Here is a 7034-nt window from a genome sequence, read left to right as displayed (position 1 = left end):
CCAACGAGCGGTTTAGAAAAAAACATGAAAAAATGCTCGATGTCACTCTTTGTTGGCCGCACCATTTTTTAAACTGTTCTTAAACCGCGGGGAATCTCGAAAGTGTTCAACATGGCGAAGTTGTGCCTAATCCGTAGCTTTCCAACGATATATTACACGCCTCGTTCTGATAAACAGTTAAAAAATTAGAGCGAAAACAGTACCGAAAAAACACTACGCACAGTTTTTTCCGACACGAAGTTCACTAGTCTGTGTAATGCAGTGCTCTTGTTAAAGAAAGAGCAGTGCTCTTGCGTTGAGCATGTAGTGCGGAAGTGTTATCAGAATAACTACTCTGATAATATTATCTGGGCTATTCTGTTTCGCGTAACAGAATATTATTCTGTTACCCTACTTGAACTGATGGTTTCAGGCAGTTGTACTGATAATTTTCATCTCGTTGAACTGATCGTCTTTTCGTCGGAATGGGGCATGCAATATATCGTTGGAAAGCTCTTGACATCTACATTATAAATATGTAGGGATTTTTTGCAATCACGGTTTAAGAGCAGTTTTGAAAAAACCATTTTTTTAAAACTGAAAACGCAAATCGTATTTTGGACTCAATTTTCAAACGGCTTGTAGAAATTGAACAAATAAGATGGTGTTGGAATGCTGGTAAAAATCCGCATCTTCCATATATCTACTGTTTTTTCAAATTATATAGAATTTCAAAGTAATTTAAAAAACGGTGAAATTCTGGGTGAAACATATTTTCGCGTTTTTTTGCAAACGGTCTGTCGGATTGAAAGTTTTTCGTATTCGTATTGATATGGTGTTGGAAAGCTATGGAAAATGCGCAACTTTTTCGTATTGAAAGTTTTTTCTAATTCCTTACGGTTTAAACACGAATTCAAAAACGGTCAAATTTGTTGTCGAATGCGGGTTTTTTTAAAGTTCGTCGAAATAGGGAAAATAATATACCGTTGGATAGCTATCGAAAATGCGAAACTTAGTCATGTTGAACATTTTCTCTACTTTGCAAACGTTTAAGAGTAATTTTGAAGAAGGTGAAATCCATCGTGTTGTTTTTTCCTCTTTAAAAAACAGAGTACTCGTACTGAAGTATGTCTATATTTGTACTGAGGTATTTTTCACAAAGTAGTTTTGAATGGTTCTAAAAAAAGAGTACTTTAAATGGATGTCTTTATGATTTTGTACTTGCTCCCATCTTTTAAGAGTAATTTTGAATACGGTGAGACTCATCGTGTTGTTTTTCTGTCCGAAAAACAGAGTATTCATACTGATCTATGTGTGTGCTTGTACTGAGGTATTTTTTTCAGAGTATTTTGAATGGTTCCGAGAAAAGAGTACTTGCACTAATGTTCGTATGGGTTTGTACTGAGCATATTTTCACATACTACACTTCACTTTGTTTTTTGGGTATCATAGTGCCCGAACTTGCATGGTTTACATCGTTGAACTAAATGATATTTTTTTTAAAGGAAGATGTTTTGGACTTCTCTTGTTTTGCGACTTGAAATTTTTATCATTTGATTTTTCATTGGGTTTCATTTTGTTTGAGTTTTTTTCTCAAACTTATCTGGGGCGCCGTGTTGAACTTACAATTTTTTTAGTTGTGAACTTATTGTGTTTTTACAATGCCAATATGCAGGAGAGCATGGCGAGGGCAACGATAGAAGGAAGCTGCTTGTGGTGATCGCGGAAGCACTACAGGGCTGCCACAATGGTGGTTGATGGCAAGCCGGCACGGCACGACGTGTGGCAGAGAGGCATGGGGACGAGTGGGCGACGCACTGACATGTCACTGGAGAGCACCTGCTGGATTGACCTCATTGTCCCATTTGGATAGATCAGTTGTAGAACTTGAACGTCAACGTCTCAGAATACCAAAAGCTAACCATCTTTTAAAACTAATCATTGTTTTTAATTAGTACTGATCAATATTTTTGATTCAAACATTTTCTTTATTCTTGTATGCACATCAAGCTGTCATGTACAATACCTTCTTTGAAGAAGTAGCAATCATCTCATCATATACATAAATTTTCTTGTCCGAACTTATGGTATCATCATCACTAAACCTGCATGATTTCTGTAGCTGAACTGGGACATTTGTACAACAAGAAACTAAATCTAATACCAATATTGAACTTGCAGGTTCCATACGCAAGCTAGCTACCAATGTCAAATTTACTGATCCTAAAATCAATCACCACCACAAGAAGACAATAAAATTCTCCAAATGGTTGCTCGAGGAAGAGCTAGCTGCTGAATCCGACCACATTTACCGCTCGAAGCAGCCAACCACTAGTTTGTAGAAGGATTTAGCAACGTCGGCGGCCGCCATCTCGCACCTGAGAATCAAACCAAATATTCAGGCGAATAAATAAGTGCACAAGAGATATTTCTTTAGCAAGACATTTTCACGGAACAGGCAAACCAAACTTTTTCAATGAACACACAAATCAATTTCTTATAAAGCTTCCTAGCCCATTAGCTTCAACCTTTACAAGACAAACTTCTTTCTAGGGGCAGAACAGAAGATGAACTTCTAACCTGCAGCTTTTGCACTGAATTCCAATCACATGTTGAACTTTCTAACCTGCAGTTGCAAAGAAGCCGTCCCAAGTCAGGCTAGACAAAGACGTCCGGTTGGCTCTTGCATATATGGAGAATTTCTAGAATTTGGTAAAACGATTGAACTAGCTTGGTCTGGTTAGTATCACTATCACCATAACTAAATGCATGTACTACTTTTTGACTATAACAACGAAAGAAAGCACTAGCTAGTGTTCAAAATATAGAAAGGGTGATATTTCTTAAATACAAAATTCAGAAAAGAATGGTGCTCTCTATCAGATTGTTGATGCATGAAAATCGCATGAACTTCATATACTGCAATAGAGTTGCATCAAGTGCACACACACATTGGCGCATGTCTTGCTACACCGAAAGCTTGCGATGAACTGTTTAAAGTTTGGAAACTGAACCTTTTGTTCTCAAGTACTGACACTACAAAATATAAATATATATCCATTGTTTCTAACATAAAAGAGTGACCACGAATACCAGCACTGCAAAAATGCACTCTACAGGTATAGACTACAACATACTTCACATTACGAGATTGCAATTCTTCTTGTAGATGATATTTTCCTGACAAACTGATGAACTGATCAAGATTCACATGAGACATGATTTTTGGGGATTTCCTCAAGATTATGCGCAATAAAGCATCCGGACCGAAAAGAACAGACAAGTTGAACTGAAAACCAAAATAAATGGCCTCTGGGTTCCTCATATAGCAACTAAAACTTCAGTACAACTACACCTTTTATTGCTGCACTACTACTTAAACAAGGTAAATCAATAAAAAACTGAACTAACAAACATCTACTTAATATCTTTGTGCATGCCCATGTCGGCAGTGTGCAACCGTCGAGCATGTAGCTCGAGTGCTGGACGCAAATGCCCTTAGTGGTGGCCGCTATCGCCGCAAGAATGTTGGACGTATTGCCAGCTAGCATCCACGAAAACCGAGACAAAATTGAGTCTTGCACAAGATCAAACTAATATAAACGCTTGCTGCATCCATCAGCAGTCATGCATAACCAAGCAATGTGCAAAGCAAAGGGGCTGGTGTGCAAAACCGAGAATTTTTTCACGAAACCACACTTGAACTCGCTCTACAACAATCTTCAAACTTACGCATGCAGATAAATACTTTAGAACAAAAACAAAATCCCTAACCTTGTCTCTGTGTTTTGCTCGACATCAACGCATTGTTCCTGTCCATACTGCAGCAGCGCCAGCTCCACACAAAAAAGACAGTGCTCTCCATTTAGACAAATACATCCAAGAGAAGACGCGAGAAACTTCAGCACATAGACTCACTGCTTTGGCAAAATGGAAGATACGTACTACATCTGAAGAATTTGCTAAAAATCTGGTGTTCCTTTTACCTCCTTGCCGTTCTTCTTATCTCAGGAGGACGCGGCCTTGGCGAATCGGACAAGGAAGACGTAAGGTGTGGGCACTGTCAAGTTCCACTCAAGCATGTTCAGGATTGCCTTCTCCATCCTCAGAATCTGCTCCCTGTATATGTGTTGTCGGAGAACAATTTGAAGTCATTCACCTGCAGGTTGGCGCACAAATAGGGATGGCAATGGGTAGGGTATGGGCGGGTACAACCTCCTTCTACCCAAACCCATACCCATAGAAATTTTTTATACCCACCCACTTCAATACCCATGGGTATAAACTGACACCCATGCCCATACCCATCGGGTATCCTATACCCAATGGGTATCCATTGGGTACAATATATAGCATTCAAATTCTTAAGAGGTAGAGAAATGAGTTCAAAATTCAAGTGATCATGGTAGAGAACTATAGCACGTATGTGGCCTCCTCCAGTGGGTGGCCTCTTGGAGGCATCAGGGGAGTATGAGCAGCGGTTGGTGGAAGGCCGACGTAGTGGAAGGCGGTGGTGGGAATTGGGGATCGCTGGATCGAGTGTTCGACAAGAGTCTGGTAGCGAAGAGTCGATATTTCATATTTTTGAGGAGTCACATAGGACGTATGAGGAGTGGCAAGCAGGTGATTATGAGCCTATGAGCTATGACTTGTTTAAGGAATACAAGATTTAGGGTTAGACCATATGAGTTGGATGTTAACCCCACATGTTATAGGAATTATTTTCATTTGTTATTTTTTTCTGGGTATCCATTGGGTTACCCATGGGCACAATTTCTTACCCATGCCCTACCCATACATTTTGTGGATATGGGTACCCATTACCCGTGGGTAGAAAATCTCTTCAAGTCTTGCCCATTCTCATTGTTTTCGGGTAGGGTACCCACGGGTACCCATACCCATGGGAAAAATTGCCATCCCTACGCACAAAACAGCCACCAATCAGAACGCGGACTCAATGAACGAACGAACAGCAGAATGGATGGATGATCCATCATTCAACCTACGTACCTCTGGAGCCCAAATCTCATCGTACTTGCACGCAATCAGCAGGGCACAGACGCTCACCAGCTGCAGCTCCCGCTAGATATTTACATAGAAAATCACATCCATGTCTAGTAGCTGGACTGATGTTTCCTTTCTTTTTTACTTCCATGGTGATGCACCAGTTCATACAATGAGTGGAATCGGTACAAAATGATAAAATAACTGAACTGATATTCTGGTCTCCAAAACTAATAACTAAGTCTGTACCAAATAAATGAATATAATTTCTTATTTGTATGTATATCAGTTCATTGACAATATTGAACTGAACGAAACTAAAAATAATAATTGAACTGAACTAAAAATAGAAACTAAACTGATTGTGCCACTGAAATTGTTTTCGTCTTTGTTTGTGGTCTCTAAACCTCCAATTTTTTGTACGTTGAGCTACCCTTTTTTTCTACCTTCTTTTCTTAGAACTGTTGTCTCTTTGGGAAGAACTGCTAGCCTTTTTTTAGGTGAACTTCTGTACATGTCTCTCGTTTCATGTGTAGTGGGGCACTAGGGCTCCAGCGTCATGAGCAGAAGAGCATCGCATCAAAACCTGACAAAACTTCAAATGGAGTTAGCAGTGGAGCATTTATTGAGAATATCAATGGAGTTGGCCGGAGCATCAATACCAACCTGGGCGTACGGCACCAGGGCATCCATCCTCCTGTGTACCGCTGGAACCACGGCAAGGCAGTGATCTCAACAAGATGCGGCACCGTGTGGCTCGGGCTGCAACCTGATGGGGGAGGCGGGGGTAGTGCACAGAGGCACTTGGTGGCGTGCATACGGGGGGCTGAGGCGCGGGGCAGCCGGTCTGGTCATTGTGGATGTGGCCGGCTTGCGGCGGTGGTATTGGACTGGCGTAGTGGCCATGGATCCCCCACCGGAACGAGGCAGAGTGATGGCGTGGATCGTCGCCGGATGAGGTAGTGCAGGGGTCGGCAGCGCCGGGGCTTGGAGTCCCCCGAGCCGGGTGGTGTCGAGGTCCGGGCGCCGTTGCTGGGGGCGTCATGGGGATGTGGCGACCGGATCTTGTGGTTGGCCGCTCCGGCGGGGAAGAAGCCGGGACGCGACGAGAAGGCCAACGGAGGGGAAGAAGCTGGGGCGCGAGGAGGAGGCCGGCAACGGGGAAGAAGTCGGGGCAAGAGGAGGAGGCCGGCGGCGGGGAAGAAGCTGGGGCGCGAGGAGGAGGCCGACGGCCGGGAAGAAGCCGGGGCGCGAGGAGGAGGCCGGAGGCGGGAAAGAAGTCGGGCCGCGGGGAGGTGGCAGGGAAAGAATCAGGGGCATGGTGAGGTGGCTGGCGGCGGGTCAAGAAGTTGGGGCGCCGGAGGTGGCTGGCGGCGGGTCAAGAAGCCGGGGCGCCGGGAGGTGGCCGGCAGCGGGGTGCCGGATGTGGTGGGTCGACGACAAGATGGGGAAGATGGGGTGGGTTTTCTTTTTTCCTATTTTGTGCCGTTCGGGGTGGGCTTCTTTTCTTTTTTAGTTTCTACGCTATCTGTTCCGAAACTGCAGATCGGGCCTTATAGGGCTGAGGGGTAACAGATATCATTTTGTTACTGGTAAGAAAATATATAATCATCGTAAAAAATATGTTAGTGATACTCCCTCCGTCCGGAAATACTTGTCATCAAAATGGATAAAAGGGGGTGTATCTAGATGTATTTTAGTTCTAAATACATCTCTTTTTATCCATTTTGATGACAAGTATTTTCGGACGGAGGGAGTACTATTCATCACCCAGGGTGCATAATAAGTTATTCTTCATCCGAGGTAATCTTACGATCATTTCATAATTAAATTACGTCTGGAATTCAAATAGTTATATTCCTATCGATTCACTGCGTAAAATTTGGTATAAAAAATAAAAATATAGATCATAAGATAAGAAAATTTGAAGTTTATATATATTTTACACTATGTTTTTACGTTTGTAATTTTATATAACATAAAATACTTTTTACGGCGGTTATATAATTTCTTACGGTCTCTTTTTACGTCAGAAATAAGACAAAACTTAT

General features: G+C 42.3%; 1 long non-coding RNA gene across 4 annotated transcripts; it reads right to left on the bottom strand.

The window, feature by feature from the left end:
* Nucleotides 1–1946: 1946 nt before the first annotated feature.
* LOC123085901 (uncharacterized) lies at nucleotides 1947–6487 on the bottom strand. Of its 4 annotated transcripts, none has more exons than XR_006440114.1 (5): nucleotides 5650–6487; nucleotides 3966–5569; nucleotides 3754–3838; nucleotides 2560–2605; nucleotides 1947–2357 (listed from the first exon to the last, which is right to left on the bottom strand). It is a non-coding gene; the product is annotated as an uncharacterized lncRNA (long non-coding RNA). The 4 variants fall into 4 exon arrangements; XR_006440115.1 differs by having other exon boundaries at nucleotides 3754–4098; nucleotides 4761–5569; XR_006440113.1 differs by having other exon boundaries at nucleotides 3754–4898; nucleotides 4990–5569.
* Between the last annotated feature and the right edge of the window lie 547 nt (nucleotides 6488–7034).

Source organism: Triticum aestivum, chromosome 4A (assembly GCF_018294505.1).
Source record: "Triticum aestivum cultivar Chinese Spring chromosome 4A, IWGSC CS RefSeq v2.1, whole genome shotgun sequence".
Lineage (NCBI taxonomy): Eukaryota > Viridiplantae > Streptophyta > Magnoliopsida > Poales > Poaceae > Triticum > Triticum aestivum.
The sequence above is the reverse complement of the archived record's forward strand: the minus strand, read 5'-3'. Positions and strand labels throughout refer to the sequence as shown.